The sequence below is a fragment of the Bufo bufo genome, chromosome 3, assembly GCF_905171765.1.
Source record: "Bufo bufo chromosome 3, aBufBuf1.1, whole genome shotgun sequence".
In the NCBI taxonomy this organism is placed as follows: Eukaryota; Metazoa; Chordata; class Amphibia; order Anura; family Bufonidae; genus Bufo; species Bufo bufo.
Window position 1 is genome coordinate 183,210,066 of NC_053391.1, and position 10,927 is coordinate 183,220,992.

At 41.8% G+C, this 10,927-nt stretch overlaps 2 non-coding genes and 1 pseudogene across 2 annotated transcripts; all 3 read right to left on the bottom strand.

Moving 5' to 3' along the window:
* Window positions 1–238: 238 nt before the first annotated feature.
* Window positions 239–391, bottom strand: LOC120996761 (annotated as a pseudogene).
* Window positions 392–8,219: 7,828 nt separating this feature from the next.
* On the bottom strand, window positions 8,220–8,430 carry LOC120996751. Its single transcript, XR_005777862.1, has one exon. It is a non-coding gene; the product is annotated as a small nucleolar RNA U3 (small nucleolar RNA).
* A 1,025-nt stretch (window positions 8,431–9,455) lies between these two features.
* LOC120996749 lies at window positions 9,456–9,666 on the bottom strand. Its single transcript, XR_005777860.1, has one exon. It is a non-coding gene; the product is annotated as a small nucleolar RNA U3 (small nucleolar RNA).
* Window positions 9,667–10,927: the final 1,261 nt, after the last annotated feature.

The window sequence follows — 10,927 nt, forward strand, 5'->3', positions numbered from 1 at the left end:
CTTCGGATCCGTCTGTATAAAAACTAACCTACGGCCACGGATGCCAATCTTGTGTGCATCGTTGTTCTTTCACGGACTCATTGACTTGAATGGGTCCGTGAAAAAAATAAGACAGGTCATATTTTTTTCACGGCCAGGAAACACGGATCACGGATGCAAAACGGTGCATTTTCAGATTTTTCCACAGACCCATTGAAAGTCAATGGGTCCGCGAAAAAAAACGGAAAGCAGCACAACGGCCACGTGCATGAGGCCTAAAACAGAGTTATCAACTGCTTTCAAGCTCACAAGAAAGCCCTAAAACTCATCATCGTGGAGCACGAGTTCAGACTCTTTCAAGCACATTTCTCCCTTCAAAGCCTATAGAAATGATCCCTGAAAGTATAGTCTTAAACCAAGAACGTTGCACTGTTTGCCAAGCTTTCATCCGCAGCCTTTCAACTTAAGGTGAGTTTATGCGTAACGGTTACAAGATGGAGTCTAGACAGATTGCCAATAAATACACTGCCACTATAAAAACTATTTATTCCTATATTTAAGGGTTAATCATAGAGTAATTGAAAAGTAGTTAAAAATAAGGAGAAATATGCAAGGGATGAATCATAAGTAGCGTATTTCTATTGCGCTAACAAATTCAAAAAAATAATCTGTTCATCTTAACAGCGGATTTAGATACAGATATGCTTTGTTATCTTTTGAGGTTTGTACTCTTTGCAAAGTGTGGAATCGTAAGGTGAACTAATTTGTCAAAATGTCAAGCTTTAGACACGAAAGTTTTGAATTAATACAAATCTAAACACAATTTATGCCTCTGTTTAAGGCTTAATTTGTATAGTAAGTTGAAACGAGTAAACAATTGGTTTATGAAGCAAAATATTAGAGTGGATTCAAAAATACTGTCAAATAACTCCATATACAAATCCACTGCAACATTCTTATGTCTTGCAAGAAGATTTTTATTCGGATTTACCATGTTTTTCAGAGGTTTTTTCCTACTGCCAAGTGTGAAATCTGGGTTGAGTCTGGGTCAAATCCGACCATGCTATAGGTGCATTTTGTGGTGGATATTTTTAATGACATTTAATAACGGTATATATGAATCTGCCGTAATGTAGAATTTCAAATAAATTTTTGATTCTCTTAACCATCTCAGCCCCTATAGCTTAAACCCCCTTAATGACCAGGCCACTTTTTACACTTCTGACCTACAGTACTTTCACCGTTTATTGCTCGGTCATGCAACTTACCACCCAAATGAATTTTACCTCCTTTTCTTCTCACTAATAGAGCTTTCATTTGGTGGTATTTCATTGCTGCTGACATTTTTACTTTTTTTGTTATTAATCGAAATTTAACGATTTTTTTTGCAAAAAAATGACATTTTTCACTTTCAGTTGTAAAATTTAGCAAATAAAACGACATCCATGTATAAATTTTTCTCTAAATTTATTGTTCTACATGTCTTTGATAAAAAAAAAATGTTTGGGTAAAAAAAATGGTTTGGGTAAAAGTTATAGCGTTTACAAACTATGGTACAAACATGTGAATTTCCGCTTTTTGAAGCAGCTCTGACTTTCTGAGCACCTGTCATGTTTCCTGAGGTTCTACAATGCCCAGACAGTACAAACACCCCACAAATGACCCCATTTCGGAATGTAGACACCCTAAGGTATTCGCTGATGGGCATAGTGAGTTCATAGAACTTTTTATTTTTTGTCACAAGTTAGTGGAAAATGATGATTTTTTTTCTTACAAAGTCTCATATTCCACTAACTTGTGACAAAAAATAAAAACTTCTATGAACTCACTATTCCCATCAGCGAATACCTTGGGGTGTCTTCTTTCCAAAATGGGGTCACTTGTGGGGTAGTTATACTGCCCTGGCATTCTAGGGGCCCAAATGTGTGGTAAGTAGTTTGAAATCAAAATCTGTAAAAAAATGGCCGGTGAAATCCGAAAGGTGCTCTTTGGAACGTGGGCCCCTTTGCCCACCTAGGCTGCAAAAAAGTGTCACACATCTGGTATCTCCGTACTCAGGAGAAGTTGGGCAATGTGTTTTGGGGTGTCATTTTACATATACCCATGCTGGGTGAGATAAATATCTTGGTCAAATGCCAACTTTGTATAACAAAATGGGAAAAGTTGTCTTTTGCCGAGATATTTCTCTCACCCAGCATGGGTATATGTAAAATGACACCCCAAAACACATTGCCCAACTTCTCCTGAGTACGGAGATACCAGATGTGTGACACTTTTTTGCAGCCTAGGTGGGCAAAGGGGCCCACATTCCAAAGAACACCTTTCGGATTTCACCGGCCATTTTTTACACATTTTGATTTCAAACTACTTACCACACATTTTGGCCCCTAGAATGCCAGGGCAGTATAAATACCCCACAAGTGACCCCATTTTGGAAAGAAGACACCCCAAGGTATTCCGTGAGGGGCATAGTGAGTTCATAGAAGTTTTTATTTTTTGTCACAAGTTAGTGGAATATGAGACTTTGTAAGAAAAAAAAAATTAAAATCATCATTTTCCACTAACTTGTGACAAAAAATAAAAAATTTCTAGGAACTCGCCATGCCCCTCACGGAATACCTTGGGGTGTCTTCTTTCCAAAATGGGGTTACTTGTGGGGTAGTTATACTGCCCTGGCATTCTAGGGGCCCAAATGTGTGGTAAGTAGTTTGAAATCAAAATCTGTAAAAAATGGCCGGTGAAATCCGAAAGGTGCTCTTTGGAATGTGGCCCCCTTTGCCCACCTAGGCTGCAAAAAATGTCACACATGTGGTATCTCCGTACTCAGGAGAAGTTGGGCAATGTGTTTTGGGGTGTCATTTTACATATACCCATGCTAGATGAGAGAAATATCTCGGCAAAAGACAACTTTTCCCATTTTTTTTTATACAAAGTTGGCATTTGACCAAGAAATTTCTCTCACCCAGCATGGGTATATGTAAAATGACACCCCAAAACACATTGCCCAACTTCTCCTGAGTACGGAGATACCAGATGTGTGACACTTTTTTGCAGCCTAGGTGGGCAAAGGGGCCCACATTCCAAAGAACACCTTTCGGATTTCACCGGCCATTTTTTACACATTTTGATTTCAAACTACTTACCACACATTTTGGCCCTTAGAATGCCAGGGCAGTATAAATACCCCACAAGTGACCCCATTTTGGAAAGAAGACACCCCAAGGTATTCCGTGAGGGGCATAGTGAGTTCATAGAAGTTTTTATTTTTTGTCACAAGTTAGTGGAATATGAGACTTTGTAAGAAAAAAAAAATTAAAATCATCATTTTCCACTAACTTGTGACAAAAAATAAAAAATTTCTAGGAACTCGCCATGCCCCTCACGGAATACCTTGGGGTGTCTTCTTTCCAAAATGGGGTTACTTGTGGGGTAGTTATACTGCCCTGGCATTCTAGGGGCCCAAATGTGTGGTAAGTAGTTTGAAATCAAAATCTGTAAAAAATGGCCAGTGAAATCCGAAAGGTGCTCTTTGGAATGTGGCCCCCTTTGCCCACCTAGGCTGCAAAAAATGTCACACATGTGGTATCTCCGTACTCAGGAGAAGTTGGGCAATGTGTTTTGGGGTGTCATTTTACATATACCCATGCTAGATGAGAGAAATATCTCGGCAAAAGACAACTTTTCCCATTTTTTTATACAAAGTTGGCATTTGACCAAGATATTTATCTCACCCAGCATGGGTATATGTAAAATGACACCCCAAAACACATTCCCCAACTTCTACTGAGTACGGCGATACCACATGTGTGACACTTTTTTGCAGCCTAGTTGCGCAAAGGTGCCCAAATTCCTTTTAGGAGGGCATTTTTAGACATTTGGATCCCAGACTTCTTCTTACGCTTTAGGGCCCCTAAAAAGCCAGGGCAGTATAAATACCCCACATGTGACCCCATTTTGGAAATAAGACACCCCAAGGTATTCAATGAGGGGCATGGCGAGTTCATAGAAAAAAAAAAAAATTAGACACAAGTTACCGGAAATTGATTTTTTGGGGTTTTCTCTCACAAAGTCTCCCTTTCCGCTAACTTGAGACAAAAATTTCAATCTTTCATGGACTCAATATGCCCCTCAGCGAATACCTTGGGGTGTCTTCTTTCCAAAATGGTGTTATTTGTGGGGTGTTTGTACTGCCCTGGCATTTGAGGGTCTCCGCAATCATTACATGTATGGCCAGCATTAGGAGTTTCTGCTATTCTCCTTATATTGAGCATACGGGTAATGAGATTTTTTTTTTCCGTTCAGCCTCTGGGCTGAAAGAAAAAAATGAACGGCACAGATTTCTTCATTCGCATCGATCAATGTGGATGAAAAAATCTCTGCCAAAAAAAAAAAAAGGAGGGGAAAGTCGTCTGCCAGGACATAGGAGCTCCGCCCAACATCCATACCCACTTAGCTCGTATGCCCTGGCAAACCAGATTTATCCATTCACATCAATCGATGTGGATGAATAAATCATTGCCGGGATTTTTTTATTATTTTTTTTATATATATACAAAGTGTTTGCCAAAGCATATGAACACCGCCGCCTCCTCAGCTCATATGCCTCGGCAAATGTATCTTTTACTGCAGAGGAGAAATCTTGTCTTGCAGCGCCGCATACACCCACTTGTGTGTAATCTGACAGCAGCACAATGCTTCTGTCAGAATGCACATCAGTGCTGCAGCTAGTCGATCGGTTGGTCCACCTGGAAGGTAAAAAAAAAAAAAAAAAAAGGCCGCAACGCAATAAATTTATTAACTTTATAATAACTTTTGAACATAACATATAAACTTTATTGAACTGAACGTAAACTTTTTTACTTACCGGTGATTTTTTATTTTTTTTTACCTTTATAGAACAAACCTCTCCTTCCCCATGGGACAATGTGCAAATCGCAAATCGCCCAAAGATGTAGCGAAGTACATTATGCACTTTAACCCAGGTGAAAGGAGAGGTTTGCAGCAGCTGTGAGAGAAAGGGCCCTAATAGCCCTGTGTGCCTGTCCTGTGAGATGCAATCCCTATGCTAAGTGTACCTGTGTGTGGTACTTCCGGAAACACTCCCCTAAGCATAGGGCAGGGTGGTCAGGGCAGTCAGGACAGAAATAGCGGGTGTCACGCCTTATTCCACTCCTGCTACAGACACAACATTTTTTTCGGGGTGACGGTTGGGCTGAGGTACCAGGAACGACACTGGGAAATGTCGCTCGTGTAGACGGCTCACTACACTGGTGGTTGGGGCCACGGAACCTCCTGGACACAGGAGGTTCTCAATGATCTCTTCCTGAAATTTGAGAAAGGATCGTGTTCTCCCAGCCTTACTGTAGAGAACAAAACTATTATATGCAGCCAATTGAATTAAATATACAGACACCTTCTTATACCAGCGTCTGGTGCATCGGGAAACTAAATAGGGAGCCAACATCTGGTCATTGAAGTCCACCACTCCCATGAGCGCATTATAGTCGTGGACACAGAGGGGCTTTTCAATGACACGGGTTGCCATTTCAATTTGGATTGTAGTGTCTGCGTGAATGGAGGAGAGCATGTAAACGTCACGCTTGTCTCTCCATTTCACCGCGAGCAGTTCTTCGTTACACAAGGCAGCCCTCTCCCCCCTTGCAAGACGGGTGGTAACGAGCCGTTGGGGGAAGCCCACGCGACTAGGTCGCACGGTGCCACAGCAGCCAATCTGTTCTAGGAACAAATGCCTGAAGAGGGGCACACTTGTGTAAAAATTGTCCACATAAAGATGGTACCCCTTGCCAAATAAGGGTGACACTAAGTCCCAGACTGTCTTCCTACTGCTCCCCAGGTAGTCAGGGCAACCGACCAGCTCCGGGGTCTGATCTTTTCCCTCATAGATCCGAAATTTGTGGGTATAGCCTGTGGCCCTTTCACAGAGCTTATACAATTTGACCCCATACCGGGCGCGCTTGCTTTGGATGTATTGTTTGAAGCCAAGGCGCCCGGTAAAATGTATTAGGGACTCGTCTATGCAGATGTTTTGCTCGGGGGTATACAAATCTGCAAATTTCTGGTTGAAGTGGTCTATGAGGGGCCGAATTTTGTGGAGCCGGTCAAAAGCTGGGTGGCCTCTGGGACGAGAGGTGCTGTTGTCGCTAAAGTGCAGGAAACGCAGGATGGTCTCAAAACGTGTCCTGGACATAGCAGCAGAGAACATGGGCATGTGATGAATCGGGTTCGTGGACCAATATGACCACAATTCATGCTTTTTTGTCAGGCCCATGTTGAGGAGAAGGCCCAGAAAAATTTTAATTTCGGAGACTTGGACTGGTTTCCACCGGGAAAGGCTGGGCATAAAAGCTTCCCGGGTTGGCGGATATAAATTGAGTGGCATACCGATTTGTTTCTGCCACGACTAAGTCCAAGAGCTCCGCAGTCAAGAACAGCTCAAAAAATCCCAGGGCCCAACCGATCTGAGCCGTCTCAACCCGAACTCCAGACTGGGCGGTGAAAGGGGGAACTAATGGTGCGGCTGAAGTTGGTGACTGCCAATCAGGGTTTGCCAGCACCTCAGGGACTCTAGGGGCTCTACGGGCCTGTCTTTGCGGTGGCTGCGACGTGGTAACTACTGCACGTGCCACCGTACCAGCTTCAACTGCCCTTCTGGTGCTCGCCACTTCACCATGTTGTACGGCAGTGCTGGTACTAGGTCCAGGATGGGCTGCGCTGCTGGTGTATGCCTCACCATGTAATCCGACAGCACCAGCCCCACTCTGCTGCTCTTGAAACGGATCCTGCCCAACCTGTGGTCTAGCGACAAGGTGCCTGGTACGCCTGGTGCTATCAGGGACCTCAACCTCCTCGTCCGAACTTTGGGTCAGAGTGCCACTGCTTTCTACAGGTTCATATTCTGACCCGCTAGATTCGTCAGATGAGGGTTCCCATTCCTCATCTGACTGGGTCAGAATCCTGTAGGCCTCTTCAGAAGAATACCCCCTGTTTGACATTTTCGGACTACTAAATTTAGGGGTATTTCCTGAGACTACCCAAGAAAAAAAGCAAGCCTGTCTTACAAATGGGAGGCTAGCGAAGTACCGGAGGCCGCTGCGGTTGATAAAAAATATCAAAACTGATTTTTTTTTTATCGCCGCAGTGCTTGTAAAGTGATTGTGCATTGATCAAAAAATATATATTTTTTTGTCACTGCGGTGGGGCGGGCGTGGGTGAACGCACGTGTGGGCGACCGATCAGGCCTGATCGGGCAAATACTGCGTTTTGGGTGGAGGGCGAGCTAAGGTGACACTAATACAATTATAGATCTGACTGTGATCAGTTTTGATCACTTACAGATACTATAAAAGTACAAATGCTGATTAGCGATACGCTAATCAGCGAATAAGTGACTGCGGTGCGGTGGGCTGGGCGCTAACTGATGCTAACTACCTAACCAAGGGACCTAAACTATCCTAAAACTATAAGTCAATACCAGTGAAAAAAAAAAAAGTGACAGTTTGCACTGATCACTTTTTTCCCTTTTACTAGGTGATTGACAGGGGGCGATCAAGGGGTTAATTTGGATGATGGGGGTGATGGAGGGTGATCTGGGGCTAAGTGTAGTGTTTGGTAGGTACTCACAGTTTTGTCTGCTCCTCTGCTGGAACCAACCGACGAAAAGGACCAGCAGAGGAGCAGACAAGCCATTTAACACCTTATATTTATAAATATAAGGTGTTATATGGCTTCTGATTCGACTTTTTAAAAAAAAGCAGCAACCTGCCAGCAACGATCATTGGCTGGCAGGTTGCTGATGAAATACTCCTCTAACTTTTGCGGGCCCGCGATGCGCATGCTCGGGCCGGCTGTGACCGAAATCTCGCGTCTCGCGAGAGGACGCGTATATGCGTCCAGGAGGAATCAATCAACCACTTCCAGGACGCGTCGCTGCGTTCGGCGGTGGTTAACTAAAACTAGAATTAGTTATATGATAAGCTAGGAACTCCTTATCTTTATGTTACCAGCAAAGTTTATGCATTTGTGTTTGCCATATTTTTACAAATCTTGTTAAACTAAACCTTTTGAGTCTGTTTTGCAATTTTTTAGATAGATGCAAAAACAAAGTGCGAAACAAAAATAAATCATGGGAAAAATCAATCATGTTCAAACTTTGACTACTGTGCATTGATTAGGTTTTGAAACCCTTTTATCATGCATTTCCTGTTCTTTAACTGACTAAAACCACTCTGAAAGAGCTTTCTTCTCCATCTTCTCAAAAAGAAGAGAACAGTCATCAAAAGCAGACAACCACTGCATAAAACAAAGTTATCAACTACTTTCACGCTCACAAGAAAGCCCTAAAACTCATCATCGTGGAGCACGAGCTCAAACACTTTCAAGCACATTTCTCCCTTCAAAGCCTATAGAAATGATCCCTGAAAGTATAGTCTTAAACCAAGACTGTTGCACTGTTTGCCAAGCTTTCATCCGCAGCCTTTCAACTTAAGGTGAGCTTATGCGTAACGGTTCCAAGATGGAGTCTAGACAGATTGCCAATGAATACACTGCCACTATAAAAACTATGTATTCCTATATTTAAGGGTTAATCATAGAGTAATTGAAAAGTAGTTAAAAATAAGGAGAAATATGCAAGGGATGAATCATAAGTAGCGTAATTCTATTGCGCTAACAAATTCAAAAAAATAATCAGTTCATCTTAACAGCGGATTTAGATACAGATATGCTTTGTTATCTTTTGAGGTTTGTACTCTTTGCAAAGTGTGGAATCGTAAGGTGAACTAATTTGTCAAAATGTCAAGCTTTAGACACGAAAGTTTTGAATTACTACAAATCTAAACACAATTTATGCCTCTGTTTAAAGCTTAATTTGTATAGTAAGTTGAAACGAGTAAACAATTGGTTTATGAAGCAAAATATTAGAGTGGATTCAAAAATACTGTCAAATAACTCCATATACAAATACACTACAACATTCTTATGTCTTGCAAGTAGATTTTTTTTCGGATTTACCATGTTTTTCAAAGGTTTTTTCCACTGCCAAGTGTGAAATCTGGGGTGAGTCTGGGTCAAATCCGACCATGCTATAGGTGCATTTTGTGGTGGATATTTTCAATGACATTTAATAATGGTATATATGAATCTGCCCTGATGTAGAATTTCAAATACATTTTTGATTCTCTTAACTAAAACTAGAATTAGTTATATGATAAGCTAGGAATTCCTTATCTTTATGTTACCAGCAAAGTTTATGCATTAGTGTTTGCCATATTTTTACAAATCTTGTTAGACTAAACCTTTTTTGTCTGTTTTGCAATTTTTTAGATAGATGCAAAAACAAAGTGCGAAACAAAAAAAAAACATGGGAAAAATCAATCATGTTCAAACTTTGACTACTGTGCATTGATTAGATTTTGAAACCCTTTTTTCATGCATTTCCTGTTCTTTCACTGACTAAAACCACTCTGAAAGAGCTTTCTTCTCCATCTTCTCAAAAAGAAGAGAACAGTCATCAAAAGCAGACAACCACTGCATAAAACAGAGTTATCAACTGCTTTCATGCTCACAAGAAAGCCCTAAAACTCATCATCGTGGAGCACGAGCTCAGACACTTTCAAACAAATTTTTCCCTTCAAAGCCTATAGAAATGATCCCTGAAAGTATAGTCTTAAACCAAGAACGTTGCACTGTTTGCCAAGCTTTCATCCGCAGCCTTTCAACTTAAGGTGAGCTTATGCGTAACGGTTCCAAGATGGAGTCTAGACAGATTGCCAATGAATACACTGCCACTATAAAAACTATTTATTCCTATATTTAAGGGTTAATCATAGAGTAATTGAAAAGTAGTTAAAAATAAGGAGAAATATGCACGGGATGAATCATAAGTAGCGTAATTCTATTGCGCTAACAAATTCAAAAAAATAATCTGTTCATTTTAACAGCGGATTTAGATACAGATATGCTTTGTTATCTTTTGAGGTTTGTACTCTTTGCAATACGTCTATTTTATAAACTGAGATGCTTGGCAAATGCATTTTGTACAAAACCATTTGGGCCAGTCTGCCAAATATCAAGGCGATCTCTGTAAGATTGGAACCTAACACTAAATACTACCTGTTATGCGCCATGATTGCCGCCATAACCCCTTAAGGACACATGATGATTATTCAAGGGGAGGCGGGCGGGGGATCGCGATCCCGCCTGCCGCACCTCCCGCCTCCCCTTGAATAATCGTTGGTGTGCAGTGGGTATACCAGGATGTCAGCAAATTGCTGACACCCTGGCATAAACAGCTGACATCTGTGATGCAATGTCAGCCGTTTAACCCTTTCCATACCGCGGTCCGTACGGACCGCTGTATGGAAAAGGTTAACAGCTCAGGGAGCTCCCTCCCTCTCCCATCGGGGGGCTGCTGTGCCTTTGCAGCCCCCCGATGGAGAGGGAGAGAGCCCCCAGAGAGCCCCCAGAGAGCCCCCCTCCTTACCCTTCCCCGTCTGATCAGTTCTGGCCACCACTGAGCAGACGGGGAAGGCTCCCATGGCAACAGGACGCCGTCTCAGGCATCCTGCTGTCCATGGTGCTGAACAGATCTGTGCTAAAGGCATAGATCTGTTCAGACTAAGTGTAAGTACAATACAGTACAGTACAATATATATTGTACTGTACTGTATTATACAGACATCAGACCCACTGGATCTTCAAGAACCAAGTGGGTCTGGGTCAAAAAGTGAAAAAAAGTGAAAAAAAAGTAAAAATCAAAAAACATTTATCACTGATTAAAAATTAAAAAAAGAAAATTCCATACACATGTTTGGTATCGCCGCGTCCGTAACGACCTGATCTATAAAACAGTCATGTTACTTTACCCGAACGGTGAACGCCATAAAAATAAAAAATAAAAAACTATGATAAAATTGAAATTTTGCCCACC